This window comes from Diabrotica virgifera, chromosome 9 (genome assembly GCF_917563875.1).
Source record: "Diabrotica virgifera virgifera chromosome 9, PGI_DIABVI_V3a".
Lineage (NCBI taxonomy): Eukaryota > Metazoa > Arthropoda > Insecta > Coleoptera > Chrysomelidae > Diabrotica > Diabrotica virgifera.
The window spans coordinates 207,875,209-207,902,095 of NC_065451.1; the positions used below are offsets into that span (position 1 = coordinate 207,875,209).

General features: G+C 35.9%; 1 protein-coding gene across 1 annotated transcript in view; it reads right to left on the reverse strand.

Annotated features, from left to right (window-relative positions):
• Window positions 1-26,887, reverse strand: part of LOC114331697 (uncharacterized) — a 185,786-nt gene that overhangs the window by 75,274 nt on the left and 83,625 nt on the right. Inside the window, exon 2 of the mRNA XM_028281317.2 lies at window positions 19,473-19,516. The gene's annotated coding sequence lies outside the window, so the exon portion shown is untranslated. The remainder of the gene's footprint in view (window positions 1-19,472; window positions 19,517-26,887) is intronic.

The window sequence follows — 26,887 nt, forward strand, 5'->3', positions numbered from 1 at the left end:
ATCACAATAAACCTTTTTTGCTCCGAATGAACCAAATAATCTAAAAAAAATTTGTCCGAAGTGAAAAAATTTGTTTTTGGGATTTCGTTATAAGGACCTCTTTTTGAATAAGTTATACAGCCAGCTGCAGGAAAAATTATTTCTGATATGAATGAAAATTAATGTCGACAACGATTCAAGCAAACTGTTAGCCCAGATATATAAATATCGAACGGACGACGCTTAGGAAAAATATTCCATCGATGCATCTCAGCTTGCCTATCCGAATCGTCATTATTTTTGTACTCGTATATTGAGTAAAGTGTAAAAACAAAATAAACGGTTTCGTTTTGATTCAAATCGAATCTTTTTCCATCCTCTGACGACTCTGACACTAATTTCATCGTTCCCCGTTAGAGGTCAGTCTAACCATACTCCGGTCCGGTGTAAATATTTGAATATTTACACCAACCTATCGGTGAGTTTTAATTCAAATCAGTCTTCTGACGAAGCCTTATTGATAACGGGTAGACCCGAAAACACGTTGTCTGAGGATGACAAGAGACTCGATTTGAATCAAAACGACACCCACCGTTCATTTTATTTTTTAAAATCTTTTTATATACTTGGCTTGGTTGGTGTCACGGACTCCGCAAATTTTATAATCCATTTTAAAAATAGTTCTAGGCTACCTAGACACCTGAAATTTTCAGGATAGCTTAGAACTAGCTAACAATGCAATAGTTTACTGCTACTATACAGGGTGATTAATAATTAGTAGGGTGAAGCTCCGTAGATCCGTTATAGTAATGTATAGCGATAAAACTTAATAACAAAAATTGTAGCGAACTTTGAGCTTCACATTACAAAATTAGTTAGAATGTTACAGGGTGTTCGATAACATAGTGGCAGACCAAACTTATGTTTTTTTAAATAGAACACCCTGTATTTTATTTTATACTCGAAATCTTCGTAACTTTTTGGTTACAAAAATATAAAGGTTTGGTATGTTATAGGTACGGGATATTTACAAAGTTATAACCAATTTTATATGAAAATCGTAACAAGTTTAACTACCTGTATAAATAAAAGCAAGCACAAGGTCAATGGTTTATTGATGTCATATTTTTTATTTATTGTCAAAATTTTCGAAAATGGTTGTTTTGGTAATTTTCTTTATATTGAATACAGGGTGAGTCAAAACGCAAGTACATTATTTTCTCAGTAATTTTAAATAGAACACCCTGTATTTTATATCATTATCGAAAAGTACTATTACCATACTATAATTTTTGTATAACATTCCCTATGTGTAAATTTATTAGTTTTCGAGATATTTTCATTTTTCAGAGCAAAATTATTAATAATTAGGGGTCTAAATCTTTCCAAATTTTAAGTAAGCCATGACTGAATAATTGTCTAAAACTTACAATTTACGATTTCTGATTATCAATCTGTAATCAAAGTTGGCTACAATTTTTGTTATTAACTTTTATTACTATCTATTACTTATAACGGATCTACAAAGCTTTACCCCACTGACCAATCACACTATATGGACAAATCGTTTTTTTTTAATTTCAAACTATTTTAAAAATGTGACTAATGTAATGATATTTTAAAGTACGTTAATAAATCGATATCTACAAATTGATGGTGCCTCAGTGGCATTAGACTGCAGATCGAGAGGTCCCCAGTTGGAACCCGGCTGTTGCGTATTTTTTTAATTGTTTTCAAAAATAATTAAGTTTATATACTTAAAATTATATATACCATTTTAAACAACCGTGGTATTATAAAAAATACTATTTTATACTAGTGTAATTTTTGGAATCATAATTATAAATAACAGTTAATATACTGTAGCGTGATTAGTGTAATTACTTCTAATTACAATAAAACTAGCGGTTCGTAATTTATATACGACTTTATTTATATTTATACAAGTTTACTTTACAAACTTTAGCTTAAGACTAACTCTATTTACAAATATGTCCTATTTATATATGCGATACAGATATTCCAGAAATATCTATATATCTCCAGCTATGTCCATGTGACTCGACCGCTTGGACGTCATCGGCGCTGCATCGGCGTATCTCGAAACATCGATAGTGTTCTGTCTGTGCGGAGACGGGAGCTGGTATACGAGGGTAGGTCAATAATTATTTTGTTACACTGCTCCCCTCTTAAGATCTGAGCGTCCCGATCAGCAACCCTAGATGGCCCAGGATGGCGGAATCTACAGGATTCTCCAGCTCTGCATACACCCCTAGAAAAGAAGTAACAGTCTACTGTCTTTGAAGGGTATGACATCTTCGGGTTCATGCAACACACAGTAATCCGTACGCCAGTTTCTCTGAAGATCACTTCCAGCATGCTTCTCACAATCTTCCAATCCAGATTTTCTACTGCATGGCCAATTTTTGGTAAAGCCAAATCTTTGATGTCATAATTACAGACCATTTTCTTCAAATTAGTTAGAGCACGCCATATGTTCTCGTAGCTTGGCGTGTCCGTATAAGACTTCCTGGTCACTATATACAGCAAAGATCGAGGACCATCTTCCAATCGCAATACTCTTCCAATTTTAGGTTGTTGATTCCTTAACTCGTCCAGGCGGCCGAACTTTCTATTGAATACGGACGAGATTCCTTTAGTCATCTCGAGGTCTTGTGCAACACAGTGGGCTAGAGAGACGTTTTCTGGAACACCAAACAGATCTTGCTGAACTTCTGTGGTCACGCCGAATCTAGCACTCTTTCTTTCTGCGTAATTTGACATAAATTCCTTAAAACTTGGCTGTGGTGCATCTTTCATCTCCTGTTGGAGGACTCGGGCTTCCTCTGTTTCATTTGAGCCAGCATATGGTGCAAGACGATTTATGTGAATAACTTTTGGTTTACCGTTTGGTAACTTCTTAATTCTGTATATTACGTCATTTATTTTCTTCTTAACTTCATACGGACCTTCCCATTGTCTTTGCAGTTTAGGACACAGGCCTCGACGACGTTGTGGATTATAAAGCCAGACAAGATCACCTACTTCGAAGCTTTCATTCTTGCAGCGAGAATCATATTGATCTTTCATTCTGTCACTGGCTATCTGGATGTGTTGTCGGGCAAGTTCATGAATGTTGTTCATTCGTAACTTCAGGCGGTCTACGTATTCTTCGCCTGCAACATATTCCTCGGAAGGTCTGCAGCCAAACTCTAGGTCGCAGGGCAAACGAACTTCACGACCCAACATCAGGCAGGTTGGTGTTTGACCTGTAGTTTCATTCACGGCCGAGCGGTAGGCCATCAGGAATAAATGAATGTGTTGGTCCCAATCTCGCTGATGTTCAGATACAACTTTGGACAAGTGTTTACCCATCGTTCGGTTCATCCTCTCGACCATTCCATCTGATTGAGGATGCAGGGGTGTTGTTCTGGTCTTATTGGCACCAATCAATTTACAAACGTTTTGGAAAAGAGCTGACTCAAAGTTTCGCCCTTGATCGGAGTGGATCTCCAAGGGAACACCAAATCGGCTGAAGAATTCTTTAACAAGTACCTCTGCAACGGTAGCAGCTTCTTGATTCGGTAATGCATAGGCCTCGGTCCATTTCGTAAAATAGTCCATGGCTACCAGAATGTATTTATTTCCAGCATCGGTTTCTGGAAATGGACCTGCAATGTCGATTGCTACTCTTTCCATAGGACTTCCAACATTGTACTGTCTCATGGGTGCTCTCTTTTTACCAACTGGACCATTACCGGATGCACACAGTTCACATTTCCGGCACCATCTTCTTACATCATCTTTACAGTTCACCCAATAGAACCGTTCTCGAACCTTTTGCAGAGTCTTCGTAATACCAAAGTGTCCACCTGATGTACCGTCATGCAACTGATGCAATACTTCTGACACTTTACTTTTAGGTACAATCAACTGAAGCTTAGATTCTGTACCATCATCATTCTCAAAGGTTCTGTACAGAAGATCATCTTTTAGTATCAGGCAATTCCATTGGCTCCAGTAGGCCTTGACTTCCGGACTACATGCACTAATGTTTTGCCAACTAGGTCTCTCACCTCGACGCATCCAATCCAATACTCTTTTTATACATGGATCGTCTTCTTGGGCTTCTTGTAACTGTTGTGGCTGCCATTGCTCATTAACGACGGTGGTTCGTCTCACGGGGCAAAATCGTTCCTCTAATTTGGCACAGTGATTACAATTTGCACTGCATGGTCGTCTCGAAAGGGCATCAGCATTTGAATGAACTCTTCCGGCCCTGTGTTCTATCTCATAATCATATTCTTGAAGTCGTTCTAACCATCTTGCCATCTGGCCCTCTGGATTACGGAATTGTATGAGCCATTTTAGAGCAGCGTGATCTGTTCGAAGAAGGAACTTTCTGCCGTACAAGTATTTATGGAAATGTTCGCAAGCCTTCACTACACCCAGCAGTTCTCTTCTGGTAACGCAATAGTTTCTTTCTGGTTTCGACAGGACTTTGCTGAAATAAGCGATGACTTTTTCCTGTCCATCCTGGATTTGTGAGAGAACAGCTCCTATGGCACTGTTGCTAGCATCGGTATCCAAAACAAATTTTCCTGCCTGTCCCGGGTAGCTTAATATCGGTGCACTGATCAGAGCCCTTTGTAGTTGTTCGAAAGCTTTTTGACACTCCTCACTCCATGTATATTCTTTGCCCTCCTCCGTCAACTTTGTTAGGGGCTTGGAGATATTGGCAAATCCTTTGACAAATCGTCGGTAATATGTACATAGGCCAAGGAAACTTCTAATTTCATGTTTATCTTTTGGTACTGGCCAATCTTTAATTGCATCAATCTTTTCAGGATCAGCTGTTACACCATTACTCGATACAATATGTCCTAAGTACTTAACTTCTCGTCGAAACATGTGACATTTCTTCGGACTTAACTTCAAGTTCGCTGCCCTCAATCGTTGAAAGACGTCTATTAGATTCTTGGCATGTTCATCAAAGGACCTTCCAACCACAATTACATCATCCAAGTAAACCAGGCATGTTTTCCATGTTAGACCTCTTAAAACTGCCTCCATTAATCTTTCAAATGTGGCAGGGGCATTACATAAACCAAACGGCATAGCCGTAAACTGCCAAAGCCCTGATCCTATCGAAAATGCGGTTTTCTCCCGATCGGCTGGCTCCATGTCTACTTGCCAATATCCACTTTTTAAATCGAGTGTGGAAAACCAACGAGAACCGGAGAGAGTATCCAATGTATCGTCTATTCTGGGCAAAGGATAACTATCTTTTTTTGTTACCGCATTGAGCTGGCGGTAGTCGATACAAAAACGCGTTGAACCATCTTTCTTCTTTACCAGAACTACTGGTGATGTCCATGGACTGTTCGATGGTTCAATTACCCCTTGTTTGTCCATATCCTTGATAATCTCTTCGGCTTCATCTCTTTTCGCAAATGGAAGTCGTCTAGGCCGTTGTCTGATTGGCTGAGCGTCTCCGGTATTTATTTTATGCGTTACTATGCTTGTTTTTCCCTTATCCTTCGTGTCAATAGCAAAAACATCTTGATACTCTATCAGCATAGATGTCACTTTTTCCGTTCGTTCATGATCAAGATCTTGGCATCTTTCAATGATCACCTCAACAAGCTCCTTTGGATACTTCGCCTTCGATGATTTCTCATTGGTATTCACAGAGCAAATTGAAGCCACGGGAACACACTGCCCGATCAAAGCTCCTCTACTTAACTTGATAGCAGTTTCCCTTAAATTCATAACTCTTACAGGGATCACATCTCGAACTTTTACCAAAGTTTTCGCCGTTAGGAACTCGACATTATCCACATCTTCGACCATCCTTAAACTTCCCTCTCGGCAGTGTCCATCAAGCATGGTCATCAGAATTTTCTCACTATTACCGGGTATGGTTACGTCGCATGTAGTAAGTAAGCGGATGACATCTTCTTTGTCGTCGTGAAAGGGCAACTCTTCACCATTGATCTTGAGAACTCCATTTTGAACATCCAATATTGCCCCCACTTTCCTTAGTACGTCCATCCCCAATATGAATTCGTCGGAGATCTCGGCAATTAATACTTGATGTTCAACTGTGGTCTGGCCAATGGATACTGACATATTAGCCTCGCCATATGTATTAATTAGCTCACCAGTCGCTGTTCTAAGCTTTACTGTTGCAGGTGATAATTTATTATGGTCTCGTACTACATCTGGACGTGCGATAGTTCTCGTTGCACCTGTATCCACCAAAAATGATCTACATCTATTACTGATACGACCTTCGATGTATAAGTTGTGGATTCCACCGGAGGACGTAAGGTTGACAGTTACTATGGGGGCTCTAGTTCTCGAGGTCGGCAGTTGCCCCTTGGTGTCGACCCGCTCTAGTTTTCCGACGGCTGTACGATCTTCTTACAATTACGACGAATGTGGCCTACGTCTCCACAATTCCAACATCTAGGCTCGCGTCTCTTTGGCATCTGATTACTTAATACTCTCCGTATCATTTCCTCCAGACGTTCATCGTTGTGTTCGTCACTTTCTTCAATGGTTCTTACTCTATGGCCTCGTGAAGTTTGACTAGCCGTTTCGTGTTCCAATGCAATAGCAAGTGCTTCATCTAAAACTTTCGGTCTTGCTAGTCGTAAAGCTTTCTGTAGTTCATTATCTTTCAGCCCATTGACGAAGGTATCTACTGCAAGTTCTTCTAAAACGCTGTCTGGCACCTCTGGATAAGCCAACCGCACCACACGAGCCACATCTGCTTCAAATTCTTGCAGATTCTCACTTGCTCGTTGACTTCTACTTCGCAGTTGTGCTTTGTATACTTGTTGTAGATGGGCATCTCCATAGCGTTTTTCTAGACGAGTGAACAAGGTCTGGTAACAATTTTCTTGACCCTTAGGAATTGATCTTAATATATCTGCAGCATCACCTCGCAAAGCAGCAGTCAAGGAAACAGCCTTTTCCTGTTCGGTCCAATGATTGGCGGTCGCAATAGCTTCAAATTGTCTAAGATATATGGACCAAGAGGACTTTCCATCGAATGGTGGTAATTTGAATCTCATATTATGCGACGTTTCGTCTCTCGGTAGTTCATCTTTCACTACCGGATCTAACGCTGCTGCATTAACTGATGGTTGTACTTTTGTATCGGTTATCATGCTCTCTAGTTGTTTGATCTTTTCTTCTACGGTCTCTACACTTTTCTGCATCTTATCGAATGTTCTAGAAACTTCTTCAAATTTCTCGTCATTCTGTCTACAAACGTCTTTAATTACTTGAGAAACACTTTCAAATTTCTCGTCGCTTTTTCTAGAAGTTTCATCGATCTTTTGAGAAACACTTTCAAATTTCTCGTTGTTCTGTCTACTAACTTCTTCAAGTTTCTCGTCGCTTCTTCTAGAAGTTTCATCGATCTTTTGAGAAACACTTTCAAATTTCTCGTTGTTCTGTCTACTAACTTCTTCAAGTTTCTCGTCGCTTCTTCTACTAACTTCTTCAAGTTTCTCGTCGCTTCTTCTAGAAGTTTCATCGATCGTTTCAGAAACAGTTTTTAATTTCGATAAGATTACTTGTTCTGCTGACTGGAAGTGGAACGTCTTTGGGTCTTCTCCGTTCTTCGTGAGGACATCCTCGAGTCGTGCTTGTAGGACTATCTTGAGCCCACTGCTGTCCAGATCCCGTTCCTCGAGCTGTTCACGGAGCTGTTTTACTGTAAGTTCTTGTAGCAACATCTTTGGTCGGCACACACGTACTTTCCAAAATGTCTTTTAACAGTCTTTCCGAATACCGAACAATCAACGCACTTTAACTATTCCCGACGAATAAAGTCCAAAAGTATTTTAAAGTCTTTCCGAATACCGAACAATTAACGCACTCCGGTTATTCCCGACGAATAAAGTTCAAAAGTCTTTTAAAGTCTCTCTGTAATTCACTTATTTATATCGCACTAAGTTAACCGAACACCGACACCAACTGTAGCGTGATTAGTGTAATTACTTCTAATTACAATAAAACTAGCGGTTCGTAATTTATATACGACTTTATTTATATTTATACAAGTTTACTTTACAAACTTTAGCTTAAGACTAACTCTATTTACAAATATGTCCTATTTATATATGCGATACAGATATTCCAGAAATATCTATATATCTCCAGCTATGTCCATGTGACTCGACCGCTTGGACGTCATCGGCGCTGCATCGGCGTATCTCGAAACATCGATAGTGTTCTGTCTGTGCGGAGACGGGAGCTGGTATACGAGGGTAGGTCAATAATTATTTTGTTACAATACCTACAAAAAATCATATTTTATAAGATAATTATTCTTTCCAAACATGTTGTGTCCTATATGTACCGTGATATTATAAAAATGGTACAATAAAAACCGTGATATTATAAAAAGTACTTTTTTATTAGAGTGTAATTTTTGTAATTTTAAGCATGTTATCTTTAAATCGTTTATCGTTAAATTATTTTATATTCTTGCCTATAAATAATAAAAAGGGTTTTAAGTATTATAAAAAAGTTCTTTTTTATAAAAGTGTAATTATTTTAATTATTTATTTTCTTTGTGGAATTTCTTTATTTTAATTAATGCTCATTTTTATGCAGCCTATACGAAAACACTTGAAGCAATTCCGCTAAACATCATCACAATTTAATTCCGCATCTATTAGATGATTACACACTTGAGGTTCTGTGTGGAATTACACTTGTCTATATGACTTGACTTTTACTTAAACAAATTGCTGCTTTAAGTAAAACACTACCGTACATCATATTCGACACCCACATGTATCTAGCGTGCAATTATATCATTTGCATTCGCATTTGCATTAGAAAGTTTCATATAGCCGCAAACAAGTAAACGGATCCATTTTACAAAATTTGCATTTCCGCGTGATCTTTTAAAAATCGGAGATGTACTTCCGAGTTGAGGTGTAATTAAGATGAAGTACCTACTAGCATAAAGCTATATTAAATTTCTATAATATGTAAATATTTATGCCGATGATATTGATATTATGAGTAGAACATCAACAGGAGCACAGGAAACACACGCAGAGTTAAAAACGCAAACGAAAAGGCTAAGTCTGGAAATTAACACAGAAGAAACAAAATAATAAACAATATACATGAAGATGACATTGAAACGGTTGAAAAGTTTATACACCTGAGAGTAGAAATATATGCCGACGGGTAAGATGAAGAAATGCGGAAGAGAATAATTAGAGAGAGCTTATTTTGTCCTCTCCTATATGTTTCGGTCTAAAAGTGTCCACCGAAATATAAAGATGAGAATCTATATAAAACCGACATGGTATACCAGTGAAACATGGGTCCTGAAAGAAACATCCAAAAACAAACTCGACACATTCAAAAGGAAAGTAATGAGGAGAATACTAGGACCTGTAAGGGAAAACGGAATCTTCAGAATTCGATACAAGAACGAGCTTTATCAACTTTATAAGGAAACACCCCTGTCAGACTTCATTAGAATACAAAGATTGCATTTGCAAAAACAACTAGCCTTGCTTTTCGTCCACACAGTGTGTTTTTAAATGAGTATGGCAAACTTTAAGTGGTAATTCTGCATGAAAAAATAATGACAGTTTGCTTTATAAACGTATATCCGCAAATGCTTCGTTTCCGTAATAGGGGGTGATGAAATTTTTCTTACAAACTGACGATTTATTTATTGCTCTAAACCGGCGAAGATATGCAAATGGCTTTTGGTGGGTTTTAAGTGGTAGTTATTGCGCATTTTTTTATGTATAATTAGAAATTTAATATTCACCGTTGGCACGCATACGGGTAATATATGTGCACCAATGGTGAACATAAAACTCTTAATAAATGCACAATAACTACCTCTTAAAACCCACCAGATTTTAGAGCAATACATCAATCGTTAGTTTGTAAGATAAATTTCAATACCCCCTATCTGGAAACGAATCATTTGCGAACATACATTTATAAAGCACACTCTACACTGTAAATATTTTTTCATGCAGAATTACTCCTTAAATATTGCATACTTATTTAAAAACACCAAACACCCTGTATTGACGAAAAACGAGGCTAGTTGTTAAAGTACCTAACTTGTTTTATTAACCAACATAAGCGAATGAATAAAAAAACAGAATGTTGAAAACGTGAGGCTATAGTTTGGTTTTAATTTAGGTATTTTATAAATGCTAGAATATTCCACAGGGTGACGCGAACTTTGAGAAAAAATTACCATTTGGTTGGTACACCAGGTATACAATTACAATTTACCTGTCTAGCGACAATATTGTTGCAGCGATATTGTTAAAGATTACATGTTAAAAAAGTAACTTAAATCGGATAACAGGTTTAGCAAATTCGAGACATCAAAAAAGACCCATCATTTTTTAAGATGATCCGTTAATTTCGTGGAGAAGTGTTATTCCATCATTTTTTATAAACAATATAATGCAACAATTTAAAGAAGTTGTAAAATTAGTTTTGAAACGAAGTATGTAGGTATGTATATGTAAATGTTGCGTACTATCAGCTCTAGTTCAATGATCTACCTGTGACTAAATATATATGTAATGAACGGTTTCACTTCGATAGTATCGAAAGTACAAACACAACCGCCAATTATTCCATTTTTGACTGGAGGAATTTACATTAAAGAACATAATAAGAGAAGCACTTTCCATCAGATAAACGTACATAACTTCAATAAAAAATCTCAAGCTTTTTGTTTTGGTAGATAATCATATAATTTTTTAGCTATAATAAAACGTATTACAAAATTTTAAATGTTGTTTAGAATATTTAGACAGTTCTGTAATCGTCAAACCCAGAAATTCCCGATACGACGTGGAGTACGTCAGGGGACACCACATCGTCGAAACTGTTCACTACGCTTTTGGAATATATATTTAAAAGGGCAAAACTAACCGGCAAGGGAATAAACATAAACGGAGAAAAGCTTAGCCATCTGAGGTTTGCAGATAATATTGTACTAATAGCTAATAGGATAGATGAAGCCAAAGAACGTTTAAATCAGCTCTTCCTTTCGTCGCTAGAGGGGGATTAAAAATAAATATATCTAAAACCTAGACGATGACCAATCTTGTAGTCAGCGAAGATATATGCGTAGGAACAAGTTCCATAGGGCATATACCAGGTAGTGGCCTATAAACACCTAGGTCATGAGATTCGCATATGAACAGATAACCAAACCGTCGAGCTTCTCCGTCGTATAAGACTGACTTGGGCAGCCTTCGACAAGCTGAACCATATTTTCAAATCGTCTGACATACCAATATGCCTTAAAATAAAAACGTTTAATCAGTGTGTTTTGCCAGTGTTGACTTACGAAGCAGAAACTTTGACCATAACAAGGAGAACAGTGCAAAAGATCCGTGTGTTTCAAAGGGCGATGGAGCGTGCTATGTTGAGCGTTTCATTACGAGACAAGCTTCCAAACCGCCAGCTACGATAAAGATCAGGCAGGAGTGGCTGATGCAGTAGAGAGAATATCAACACTGAAATGGAACTGGGCAGGTTACGTAGCTCGAATAACAGAAAACAGATGGACAAACCGGATACTGGAATGGAGATCAAGAAATGATGCCTACCGAAGCAGAGATATTTAGTTCGCCAACTATCAATTGGACTGATATTCTAAAACGTTGTCATAGAAATTGAATGCAAGAGGCCCAGTATCGAAATAGATCGAAAATTATGAGGAAGATATATGTCCAGCAGTGGACAAGCGAAGATTGAATGATGAAATGGTTTTAAGAAATGGCAAAAAGGGACTGAATACTGGTTAGGTAGAGTAAGGTAAGAGTAAGTAATTGCTTGAGCATGAAATTATGAAATCATATGAATTTGTAAACGAAAAAAATGCATTGTTTAAAAATAGTGAAGAAACATTAAAGAGAGAACGTATAATAGGTATAATCCTTTTACCTTCCAGTAAATACCTGACAAATTATGTCCTTAAACCAACTAAAATAATTGCTATCAAGAAAGCCCATCATACTATTATGTCGACTTCCAAATAATGTTGACAGTAATTTGAGAATCATTATACAAAAAATAATTACGAAAAATCAAGTTGTTTGTTCATTTTGTCTTAAAAATTAATTATACGTCAATATCTAAAATAAATACGTAACTCAAATTAATATTCACATAATAATAATTATCTTCCATTATAATTCCATTTATCATGGAATAAATTATCATGGTTACTGATTTGTAAAAGAGGTTTTATTGATAGTCGATGGATTGAAACATAAAAATATTTGAACCTTGAAAATTGCTGAATTACTCGATTTGATATACGCCAGATGAATAATGGATGGATTTTCAGCATATTTATCCGTTTAATAGTTATTTTATACATTTTAATTATTAAAAAACGGGATATTAAAATAACTTAAGAATAAATGAATCATCTAATGATGTAATTTTGTTGGTATATTCCGATTGGAAATTAATAATAACACACTTTGTAGTAAGACAAATTATTGAAATTTTATTGCCGAAAATTTTGCAGTAATTTTAATAAAATAATATTGTAGATACCTACATAACCTGTAAATATCTGCAACAAAGACCTTAGAGTAGAACTGAAAGTAAGAGCTCTAAGATGGTACGTGTTTTCGATATGGACTTGAAAGCTGGACATTGAAGCAAGAACACATAATAAATAAGCTACAGTAATTTGAAATGTGGTGTTACAGTAGGATGTAGGATGCATAGAATAACATGGATACAGAACAAAACGAACATTGGGCATTGCAAAAAATGGGCAAAGAATACGAAATAATAAACACAATAAAAATAAGAAAGTTACAATATCTGGGACACGTAATGAGAGAACAGCGATATGACGTGCTAAGACTGATAATAGAGGGAAAGAGATAAGGAGGAAGGATTATAGGAAGAAGGTGAGTGTCGTGGTTAAAAAATGTAAGGGATTGGTTTAAATAACTCTTTAAAGCAGCAGTACATACAGTAAAGACAGTGGTGATGCTATCCAACCTCCGATTGGGAGAAAGCACTTAAACAAGACGACATAATCTGTCCTCTCAAACATCATTCTCAGTAGACTAACCCCTTATGCTGACAACGGCGGATCCAGCAACCTTGCAAGGAGGGGGCAATGAAATAAAAAAATTTCCGTCACTCGCGTACGCAGGATTCTTTTTCGGTATGGGCTGTTACTTTATTTTTCTTTATATACCATGTCCTTTCAGAACGTTGGTTACTATCATAGCTATCTTAATTTTATTCACTGCCACCCTAAATCAACCACGAAGTGCTTTTCGTCCTGGACTGCGTTTGCCTTCTATTTTCACTTGCATAATATTTTGTAGCAACCTATATTTGAAACTTCTCATTACATGTCCAAAATACTCCACTTTTCTCTTCTTGATGCCTTCTATAACCTCAGTAGTCTTGCTGAGACGTTCTAGTATTGTGGAGTTTCGAATCTTCTTCACCCAAGATACTTTTAAAATTCTTCTATAGAACCACATTTCGAAAGCCTCAAGGCGATTTAGGTAAGTAGATCGATTTTATTCACAGTCCAAGACTCGACACCATACAGTAAGACCGAGAACACGTACTTTGGAGAAGAAATTCTGTTTTATGTTTCATTCCGTTATTCAGTTATCAACAGGACACAAAACCCACTATTTATTTTCAATCGTAATTATCTCTTGCTTAAAAAAAGGCGACACCAGGCGAAGTCTCAAGGACGGGGCAATTGACCCCATTGACTCCCCCCTTGGATCCGCGCATGTATGCTGAAAATGTCCTAACAGAATATTTAGCCGGTTTTAGGGCAAACAGATCCACAATAGATAAACTATTCACCCTGAGACAGCTTCTGGAAAAGGAATGGGAGTATAACAGACTCATACACAATCTCTTCATAGACATTCGACAGGCATATGACAGCGTAGAAAGAAGCCAAGTATGGAATGCCATGGCGGAGTTCTCAATACCAAAAAACTCATTCGGATGACTAAAGTCTGTATGGAGGGTGGAATATCAAAAGTACGTGTAAATAATACACTGTCTGACAGCTTAGAAATCAACAGACGACTTAAACAGGGTGATGCGTTATCTCCACTACTTTTTAACCTTATATTAGAGAAAGCCATGAGGTCGGCCAAAACAAAAACAGAATTGCTATCGGTTCAGGGTCCCAAGTTATTACTAGCATACGCAGATGACATTGATCTCGTTGGAGACTCCATCCTAGCCACAAAAGTCATTTTCAACAAGGTGGAAGGAGCAACAAGCGAAGTAGGTCTGAGGATTAATGAAGAGAAGACGAAATATATGTGTATAAATAGAACGACACGAAGAGACAGGCTAAGACAAAATGTGACGGTCAACACCTTCAATTTTGAAGGAGTATAACGTTTTAAGTATCTGGGGGCCGTAATCACAGCTGAAAACGATGTTACTGAAGAAATAAAAGACAGAATCCAATCAGCAAATCGCTGTCTATTCGCACTGGATAAGCTTATAAAATCAAAAAATTTTACAAGAAATTCCAAGATCAAAATCTATAAATCCATCGTCAGACCTGTACTAACATATGGTTGCGAAACGTGGACCATGACCAAATCAAACGAAGAAAAGCTCAGACGTTTTGAACGAAAAATACTTAGAAAAATTTTCGGACCTCACCACGACTTTAACACAAACCAGTATAGGATCAGAACCAACTTCGAATTAAAAGAACTCTACAATGACACCGATATTGTCCAAGAAATTAAATCACAGCGACTAAGATGGGCAGGCCACGTGCACAGACTTCATAACGACAGACTTGTAAGACTGGTATGGGAGGAGATTCCTACAGACAAAAGACCCCTCGGACGTCCCAGAATGCGATGGAGAGATAACATCCAAGCAGATCTCCGAAAAATGAACATCCCATTTGACCCTAGGTTGATGGAAGACCGAACAAATTGGAAGAAAGTTGTACAGTCGGCCAAGACCCACCCAGGGTTGTAGCGCTACGTGATGATGATGATGATGAAGACATAATTTGTCCAGATATACATAGTACCAAAGAAGAAGACTGTGACAAACCTATACAATACTTGTATTCAGAGAGGAGCTAGAACATGAGATGTTGCTAAAAAATAATAATGATAATCATTGTCACAAAGTCAAATTTTTGTTAAAATCGTAAAAGCATAACGGTCAAGGCATAGTAAAATATTACAATTACAACGTAGTGATCGAAGAAGAAGACGTATACATTTATCACACAAATGACACAAAGGCATTTGATTGAAAAAAATAAAAACCTTATTTTGTTAAAGGTATATTTTTTAAAATCACAACAAAACGTTTTCGGAATTAATATTCCATCATCAGTGTTATCACAGGTTTACATGCTTTAAGCCACTAACATATGCAGTTGATTACAACATACCAAATGAATTACCGCCTTGCGGAGCAGCTAATTGATAACAAAAACATAAAACTTATTGCCAAACTTAACTTGAAACAAACTCTCGTATTTGTAAGTTACGTACGTCAATCATCTCAAATTAGACAATAATTTATCATTGAAGCGTATTCCCACTTTACTTGAGATCATTAAGCGTAATTTTTCTATTGAAATCGCCGCATAGGGTCTCCTTAACGATAATTCCAGCCATCTGTGATCTGCTATTGATTTTCACTTTTAATGTATGAGCGAAAGTGAGATTAAAAATTTATCAGCAGCAATTGCAGAAGAAAAATAACTGCCCAGTGGGACATTGACAGTTTAATTACGATTTTTCCGCCTGTAGTTAGTGCGATTGTAATTCGCGTTAAGCAGGTTTATAGATATGTGTTAAAAACGACTGATATTATTTTTACTGCCTTGCTTTGTTTTGTGTCCTACGCAAATTTCACTTTCATAACGAATCCTTATATCTCAACATTTAATCTACGTCGACTAACTAAACTAAAAATATACGAAATGTAACATACTGATTACGTAAAAGCTCGAAAAGGATTTATAAAATACAAGTCAATGTTTGCAAATAAGAAATTGAGTATGGCCATTAGAATGAGCTCTGTCGAATTTTTTTGGTCGCAACTACTACATGGGGTAGAAGCTTGGACTGTAACAGCCCAATCTGTAAAAAAATTGGAGGCATTCGAAATGTGGCTATAAATATGGTCGTATTCTGAAAATTCCTTGGACTGCAAAAATTTCAAACGAAGAAGTGTTAATACGAATTGGACGTGGAATAAAGCTTATGAACACAATTAAAATAAGAAAAACATCGAATTTGGACCACATATTTCGTAGAGATACTCTCTGCTACATGTCATCATGCACGGAAGAGTAGAGGGGAAAATGGCTTAGGAAGAAAGAAGAAATCTTGGCTGAGGAACATCAGAGATTGGACTAATCTCAGTTATACACAGATATTTCACATTGCAAAAGACAGAGCAGCTTTTAAAGAAGTAATCGCCAACCTTCGTTAGAAAAGACAGCACAAGAAGAATATTATGTAAATGATTCTATTTATCTGTATTCCGTATTTATGTAGATAGTCTGTATAGATGGTTTACAACGTATGCTACACTAATTTAATATAACCGCCAGAAAATTTGTTCCTTTCCAAAAAAAAAAGACAGAATGCATGGTTTAACATCAAATCCAATAGGATGTATATTATTAAAGCTGGAAGGTCAGATAATAGGACAAGTGAAGGAGTTTAAAAATCTAGGCATTTCACTATCTAGCTACTGACAGCTCGAAACAAGAGTGGAACATCAAGTGAATAGAGCAGAGTCGCAGGTTGCCTGAATGACAAATGGCACAATATGGCGAAATAAAAATATCGAAAAAGAAATGAAAGGCAGAATTTACAAAACAGTCATCTGATCAGACCAATAATGAAATACGCGGCGTAAACACGAGGACAGAGAGGACCTTCAGAGAGAGGACAAAAAGATTGCTCGAAACAGCGGAGATGAAAACCCTTCGAAAAATCGATGGTAAAACATTATGGGACTACGGAAAAGAGCTAGAAGTACAGATATATGACGGAGATGTAAGGGGGAGAACATTAATAACTGGGTAAGAAAGAAAAGAGTAAAATGGAATGACCACATAACCCGAATAACAACAAACGGAGTAGTTAGAACGGCGAGAGACGGTTCCCCAGACCACGGAAGCGATGGAACGACAACTTACTGGAGGCACATTGAAAAAAACAGACAGTCATGTCATGTCATGTCAAGAAGTATTCTGTATGTCTTATCGAGAGCTGTATGTATTTAAATAATTAAATTTGCTCAATACATCGCCTCTATCATCACGATTAACCAATGTTCCCAGATTATATTTTCAACTCTTCCTTTTCCTACCCTTTTGCTTTTGGTTATAGTCTTTTATAAAGATAGTTGTCATATTCTTTTGATCAACATTGTAGTAGAGGAAATAGATTTTGACAAGAGCTATGAGTCATGCCGATGCAGTCATAGCTCTTGTCAAAATCCATTCCCTCTACTACAATGTTTGTCAAAAGAATACGACAAATATGTTTATAAAAGACAATAAGCAAAAGCAAAAGGGGTAGGAAGAGGAAGAGTTGAAAATATAATCTGAGATTGGTTAGTCGTAATGATAGAGGCGATGTATTGAGCGCACGGCATGACTCATAGCTCTTGTCAAAATCCTTTACCTCTACCATACATTTTTAAGCAAATATATACTTTTTGATTGTTTTGTTGCCAATAATTAACACTCTTGTAAGAGGCTACGCAAATAATCTACCTGTATCAAGTTTTTTCGATGTCACAGCAGCAGGGATCGAAAGCAGCGTAATTTGAAGGTCAAAAGCGATACTTTCAGATCATAAACGCTTCGATGGCCCGTTCACGAGTTGTATTAAAAATAAATCGACATACATATTGAAGTAACTCGTGTTTATGACATTTAGAGATATAATCAAATTCAAATCAGGAAAAATGGTTACATCTTGATAAACTCCAGCTAGTTAATTGATTACAATGGTCGCCATGTTTAACAGTTTAGTTAATAGCAATATTATATGAATAAAATATAAAGCTGGTGATAAAATAATATTTAATAATACATGTGAGAAATAATTTAAAAAATAGATTGCAGCTAAACTAGGAAGACTATATTGGCTATCAGAACAAATCTGAATACATTATATTAATTAACAGCTTATATTTCATTTCGGTTCAGATTCAGAGGTGATCCACCATCGTCAAACGTACGTTTCTGTATCTCCAGACGTCTTCAGTGGGGCTACGGCTACATGAACACGTCTGAATAGAAACGAAACCAAGCTACCTATTTAAGCAGAATTGTAAAACTAAGCGCAAAAACAGACGAACTACTCTACAGCGCTACCCTGTGGATTCACAATGTGGCTTAAACAGGCAATTTTGTAGCCCCTCATTGGGGCTACAAAGAAAAGGCGCTTGTTTAAGCCACTTTGTGGATCCACAGCAGCGTAGCTCTGCAGATTGGTTCGTCTGTGATGACTACAAATACAGAAAAAACTATAAGTGCGAATTTTGTCATGAAATTTCGTATGTGGATTATAATAATATTTGGCACAACTTTTCCACATAACTTTTTCCGATATCTTTAACGCGAATCAAAATATCAAAAATTCACCCTTTTTGTGAATTCGCAGTAGACCGCATTTAAAATGTAAATTTCAGTTGACTATCTTAAAAAAATGTGAACCCTTAACCTGTATGACTGTGCAAAATTTCAAATACATATGTATTTGTTTTGATAGTCGAAATAAAGGGGTGTCTTCATCTTAAAAGGGGTGTCTTCCTATCAGGAGGAAGGTCACGTCAGAGGTAGAACGAAAAAAGCAGGAGACGGACCGAAGACACCCCTTATATGACCACCAAACTCAGCCAAGCAGACTAAGATCTCGGAAAAGCTTCCTGAAAACATCAAGATCCATCCCCGAAGCGCCAGAGACGCGCCGAATACACCTATGGCAAGCGTCAGCTACCGCGACACATTTTCCTCCCTCGGAGGAAATGGCTGCTGGACACAATTTACCGTATCCGACTTGCAAAGCGCTAAACAGACTAAGAACCGGCGTTTCACGTTGTGCTAGTAATTTGAAAAAATGGGGATACCAGGAGGACGATACCTGCGACTGTGGCGCGGTTCAGACCAGCCGGCATCTACTATCATGCACAGAGATGAGAGAGACCTGCACAGAACAAGACTTAATTATAGCAAATGACAGAGCCATCTATGTGGCCAACCATTGGAAATACAGAATTTAAAATTGTTGGTGTTCCGGACACGGAAAGTAAGTACGTATCTCAAATGCGACACACTGTTTATAAAAAAATAGAAATTAGGCAAAAATAAATTAGAAAACATATATAATTATAAAATAAATTAATTACATTGCTTAAAAACATAACTAGGTACTTACCAGTAAAGCAAGATTGTATGGTACATTATTTTCGTTAAAAGTTTCTGAAAAAAAAAGAAAATCAGTTAATCGAATAAAACAACTTTCTTGGAAAAATTATTAATTCAACAGAAATTTAGAATCACGAATGGTATTTAAAAGAAGATGTTTTAGTTTATAGCAATCTATAATCTAATAATTTAATCGATAAATGATCCAAAAGCACTAAATAGAACTACACATCCTCTTCTTCAGACAAGCCTTTGACTATCGAAGAAATAAATTATTTATTTAAATCAAAAATCAAGATATACCACCAAAGTTTTTTTTTTATTTTATAATGGCTTTGGCTTAGCCAATTAGCCAGACTATTTGTTTTTTGAAGTTATACTTCATTACGCGCGTAATGACGGTGAATTTTTATATGGTAAAACTTAGCGACCGGGCGCATGCGCATTATAACTTTGTTCTGATTGGATGTTCAAATGACATGACAAAAATTATCCAATATGGCAGCTGTGGCACAGCTGTGGGACTGTGGTTTGGTTATAATGTATGGTTGTTGCGTTTTAAAATTTGTAGGAAGAGAAACAACAAACAAAAAGTTAGTTAATGGTTATACTGCCTTTTTGAATAGTTTTCATATTATATTTTTGGACTTATTTACAGAGAAGAGATGATTGTTGCATGCCAATGTGAAAGCCCATCAAACTGTGACTAGTATGAGTGCCGCAGATCTCGCTTATTCAAAGATAAAGAATCTTACACTGGTAAGTGTTTTATAAATAGTTGATCAAATTTTGTTATGATATTTGAACATAGCCACTTTGCACGATGCAAGTGATTGCGAAATTTATTAGTCGTTATACGGGCTCCGATACCTACCTATTTGAACCTACCAAAATACATAAGTAGTATGTAATACTTTTATTTACATAATTTGATTACCATCAAAATTTCTATCAATATTCACCTAATATATTGTTTTCTTACTCTATGTTTTGTTGTATTTTTTCAATTCTAAATCATTTCAATTCAAAATCAAAATAATTTGATTTGCATAAGTTAAAAATGTCAAAAGTTTAATCCGTTTAGTTAGTCGATCTTCGCACATAATGAGAAGCTGTCTCTGTGGCGAAGCTTTTAATGCGAGTGAACCCCAATACAACGCAAATACCAGCCGCTTGGTAAGTTGATTCGAATCCCAATAGAAACTTTTATTTTTTTATTTTTTTTATACATTTTATGATTGTAAGTACTTATATTTATTATATAATTTTATTTTCAGAAAATACGTATTTAGTTAAAAAATTTTCCGACAATTAATGTTCAGAAATCATTTGTGGCATTTTTAATGTGTTTGTGTGTGTTTTATTCTTTTATTATTTCAATTTTTGGCACTGTTTTAATAAAAATGTTTGAGAAGTAGTAAGTATAAATTAGTTTAATATTTAAATAAAATATAAATAAAAAGTATATTAATTTCGTTTATAATCATATAATCATATAATAGAAGTATAACTTCTTACGTGCGTACAAAGTACACACACATTCTTGTTGTATGGTATTACAATAACAATTAATTTAATCATCTAGGTCTACTTATAGTCTAAATTTACAGTGTGTTATAATATTCATGGATACATTTTTCAATTTTGTGTGATATGCTTACAATTATGTTTAATTTTATTACCTAAGCCTATTTAAAATTTAAATTTACAGGACGTTACATATTTGTAAAGACATTTTAATGTCTGCCTATTATTTGAAAAAATAATTTCATTTAAATTAATAGGTAATGGGCAATTTAGATCAACTAACTCTTCATACATTATTTTAATGTTTTGTCTGTACTGTCCACACTCCAATATGAGGTGCTTGCTGTAAATCTCCAATTCCACCACAGGCGCAATATGGGTTATCACTAGTGTTGCCAGGTCTGATTTGTTTTAAATCGGTACATAAGGTAAACCAAATCGGGATTTAGGGTTGTAGATCGGGACAAATAAACAACAATAGCCCAGTAAATAACTGTTTTGGAGTATTTTACTTACCGTCGTAAGGTTCTACTTACCGTCTATTTCAAAAAATCTTTATATTTTTTTTTATATAAAAGTCTCAAGCCAGTTACGCTCAAAATAAAGTTGACCCTTTTTTTGGTAAAGAAAAATCGTGAAAATCTCTCCCTATTTAGCACCCTAAATAAAATTACCGCTCTACCATTTACTTGAAAAATAACCTGAAAATTACCAAAATAACTTGAAAAGTATTAGTGATACGAAAAATCTCAAGGAGTAAAAAAAAATGTAGGTTTTGCTTTTATAAATATGATAGTTTCATTTTGTTTTTCTGTAAGGCAAAAATTGGTTATAAGATATCTGTTCATATTTTGCATACACTAGTGATTAGTGACTCCATCAGGCCCTTTCAACAATGACCCTTTCAAAAATAAGCCCTTGAAACCGGTGAAACTTATAGATCATATAAAAAATACATAAGAAAAGTAAATTGTTTGTAAAGCGGTAACGATTAATTTCATTTGGGGTGCTAAATAGAAGGAGATTTTCACGATTTTTGTTTGGTTTTTATAACATAGTTACATATAAAATTCACTGCAAGCCATGCTGAAATTGGTTTTCGTGGGTGAAATTTATCGGGATATTTGGTGTCCCGATCACGTACAAATCGGTACGGATCCTCAGACCCCTGAAAATCGGGACGTCCCGCGCAAATCGGGACACCTGGCAACGCTAGTTATCACTGATATTACCTATGTTGTGTTCGTATGCTGGGGTTAGTGCGTGATTTGATCTTATTCTATTTAATGTTTTTATAAATAACCTATTGGACTCATTTTTAAACCATCTCTCATTGGGAATTAGTGGTTGTCAATTTCTAAAATTTATTCCCGTTGTACTTTGGTTAACAGTTAACCACCAAAGTTAATCAGATTAACAAAAATGACTCTGGATGGATCTCGAGCTAAAGTAACAACAGAAGAAAATAGCATAAAATCAATTGCAATAGAAACAGGAGTGAGACAAGACGATTCCTTGTCAACCACACTGTTCAATATAGCAGTAGAAGAAATAATTAAGGCCAGCGGAATTAAAGTATGTAACTATTATAGCCCAATTCTTAACACAAATAGTAGTATAAGCAAATGATATAGTTCTGATGGGAACAGACAAGAAAATATTTAAAAAAAGGGGTAAAAATCCTAGCAAAGGAACCACGGATAAGATATAATTTTCAGAGAAATAAGAAGTCCCAGATCTAATCAATAAATCTAAAAATTCTCTTGGAATCACTTTCTGGTAACATCCTTAATATTTACCTTTTACAATTTATAAGACAAGGAGATGACGAATAAAGAAGGTGAAAAGGTCTCTACAATATGCAGTCAGATTCCGTCTATTCGTCTAGGAAAAATTCCAACGAAAGTTGATTCCGTGTACTTAAAATATGAGTAAAATGAAAAATTAAAAAACAGTTTATATTTTATTTCGGTTTAGAGGTTTCATCATTGCCATACGTACGTTTCTGTGTCTCCAGGCGTCTTCAGTGGGACTACATGGACACCTCTGAATCGAAATTAAATCAAGCTGCATATTTAAGCAGAATCGTAAAAAAAATGCTGCGTATCGGACGCTCTAGTGGTAGCGACATCTAATACAAAGAAATGAAAAGTGTCAGTAAACAATAAATCTGAAAATTCTCTTGAAACCACTTTCTGGTAACATTCTTAATATCTGCCTTTTACAAATTAGAACCTTAGAAGCCGACGAATAAAGAGGACGAAAGATTAGTTTCAATTGAACAAGCCTCGTATTTATTGCAAATAAATGCGAGTGCGCCCCTGATTTTTTGTCATTGTAGGCAAAATAATGGCCTTCAAGGATAAGAGACAGGCTATACAAAGGAGAAATTACTCTAAAAACACGATCATTACGATTCATCTTACTTTCTAATGTGGGGGAGGCGACGATCAGGTTTCTTTCACGCATTTATATGTTATTTCATTACTTATTTTCTCATGCTTGTATATCAGATTCGGCTGACTAGGTTTTATTAATGAGACGCAGTCAATTGCCCGTGTTTATCACCTTTAAAACAGCTAAATTACCTAACCTAATAATTGTGTGGCTATCCTAATTGAATCACCAAAGCATTACGAGGGCATTCTCAGAAGTTTACACCCGATATGGTAGACAATAAATTGAAATAAGTGTCGATTCAAGTAAACTGTTATGAGAATACCAAATGGACGACGCTTAGGAAAATATTCGACCAACGCATCTCAGTTTACCCATATCGTCATCATTGTGTACTCTAATACAGAGTATAGTGTAAAACAAAATAAAATAAACAGTTTCGTTTTGATTTAAATCGAGTCTATTACCATCCCCTGACACGTGTTTCTAAGTTTACCAGTTATCAAAGAGGCTTTGCAAGAAGACTGATTTGAACCAAAACGCACCGACTTTGTTAGACAATAAATTAGTTAAAGTGTACTTGTTTTATCACGTAATTTTCTTTCCTTTTTTCCAGAATATTCTTCTTTGACCTGCGTCTCTTCTTCCAGCGATCCTGCCCTGTATTGTGAGGTGTAGAAGGTGGTGGTAGCGGTTATAAACTTTTCTACGATCCCAGCAGAGAATAGGTCTACTTCAGGGAAGCGACTCTGTCCACGCGGACCATGCTTTATTCACAACTTACTGAGACAAAACGTATCCCATTCCTTTATCCTTCCAAAATCTAATTACCACATTTTTCCTATCCCTCAGCTATCTCGGCATTTTCGTATCCTGGGTCGGCATGAAACTAGACTACCACAAACATGACTAAAGTAGTTTAAATGGTTAGGTATTTACTACAATGAGGAAGGCAACGAGATACCGCCCCATTATTATTCCCTAGTTTATCCATAATTTTTCACACTAAGTTAAAAAAATTGGCAATAGGCTTATAGATAGTGATTTTTTTCAATCTCTCAGAGATTTCTGGTAAATCCTACCTCGAATGAGCACCTGGGATAAAACCAGGGGTAATAATAGGTGGTTAAAGCCACTGGCGAAGCGTCCATGTAACCACTGTTACCATTGGTAACAGTTAAAAATCTTGCAAATAAATATTTTATGACTACTATGAAATAATTCCATTTATTTATCCATTTATTTATCTCAGAGTTGTGACTGCATAAACTTCACTGATGATGCATAAGGATGCTGAAATAGCTATATGGAGATGGTGGTCCAACTCTGAATCAAATATAAACAAAACCTGCCTTGATCTTTTTTATCAATTCCATTTATATTTTTTACCAACAGAAATATTTGTTAATACGTAGTACCTACCAAATTCAGTAAATAGCCAATTAGACGCACGAAAATATTGGCGAGATTACATGTGAATACATTTGAATCCGTTGCAGGGTTGCACGTTATTATATTCCGTTACCACTTCTAGTTCTGGTAACGAAAGATGATTCTCGCTATCGGTCGAGACTGAAAATTTTGAAGGAATGACGGCTCCAGAGACGGCGCGGGCACGCTGTGTATATCAGTATTGTCACCATTTTACAATATGGTAACGTTAGTTTAGTAGCTATTCGTGCATTTGAATTTGAACATGGAAGAATGTTGCTGCGTAATCGATCAACTACTTGAAAAGTCATTATCCTTGTATATTTTTTTTATATATAATTTTGAAGAAAAAAATGAAATTATTGAAAATAGAAGATTTAAAATATATAAACACTAGTTTTCAAAATATGTTCTGTTCCCTACTTGTTTATTTTTGATGTTCATTTTATTGTAGAATAATCTGTTTAGTTTGTTTATTATTTATTGTTATACCTATTACATGCATATAATACATGTATACATAATTACAAAAACTTATATTTGGGAGGTTCAAAATAATATTGTTATCTACTTTTTATGTCATATTATGTATAAGTTTTTAGTTTGTAAAAACTGTCATTATAGACAGCAGTGCGTGAAGGGTTTAAAGTGTGCGTGAAGTAACAATGTATTTTAAATGGGATTTGCTTTTTCGCACACTTTCAATGGGTTTTTTGGCACACTTTCATATAATCAAGTATCCTTTACTTTCGCGTTGTCATATTTATGACAATATGAGCAATGACTTACAATAGGGTAGCCGAACGTCCCGAAAAAATGATATTTTCCCGTTTTTTAAAGATTTGTCCCGGTGTCCCGAAAAAGTCTCTCGGGACGCCTAAATGTCTCGTATTTTTTCTTCAATTTCAATTGTTTCTTCAATTTCGGCATTTCTTTTCATTATTATTTCTCCCTCTCTTATTACAGTCCAGTATTGTTCTCATTATTGTTCGTTCAAATTTCGGAATGCTATGTTCCTCTTTCTTATTAATCGTCGTTGTTTCCATCCCATATGTATCATCAGGTCTTATTAAGGTATTATATTATTTCATATTATACTTGTCTTGTTTCTCAACAGATTTCTAATCATTCCATTCTAATCGCCCCAAACCCTCCTTGGCAGTGGCGTACCCGGAGAGGGGACTTGGGGGTTAAACCCTCCTCCCCAGAGAAAAATTCTACGCTACTGCTCCTTGGATGTGTCCCTTTTTTTCAAGTTTATGATCTGGTCACCCTAACTTACAACAAAATTTTTGACAGTTTTGTGGTTTGAAAGTAGTTAGGATTTTTTAAATGTCAAAGTTCTAAAATTTGTAGAATAGAAATGAATTCCAGTGACGAAGAGTTACAGTTTGTTTATTTGTTTATCGTAGATAAAATATTGTGTGAAACTGTGCGTGAAGTACTTTTTGCGAACTTACGCGATGTATAGCACTCGCTCCGTTGTCGCTCGTGCTCTAAATATCGCGTGCGTTCGCAAAAAACATACTTCACGAACTGTTTCATAAATAACTATTTTTCAATAAGATTTTTTTACATCTAGTTTTGGTAACACTTTAGAAAAAGTCACGCTTCGCCACTGGTTAAAGCATGGCACTGGTCCTGTTACCTTCCTTCTACCCTAGGCCCCAGAGATAGCAGACTACCTTGCTATAATCTCAAAGCACTAGCTGTATAAAGGGAGGCAATTATTATTAACTAAAAGCCCGTGGCAACTTCGTGAAAATGAAAAAGATTTTATGCAGCAAAGATTTGACATTGGCCCTCAGAATAAGACTAATTAAATGTTGTGTACACAGTGTGCTTTACTATAGCTGAATCGTGGACATTAAACCGAAATGCAATAAATCGGCTTAAATCATTTGAAATGTGGACATTTAGAAGAGTGTTAAGGATTTCATGAATAGATAGGAATAAGGAAGTGTTAAGGAGAATTGGCAGAGAGAGAGAGAGAGAGAGAGAGAAATTGAAAACACAATAAAAGAAAGGAAATTGCAATATATCGGACATGTGATGAGAGGCGAAAGAGAT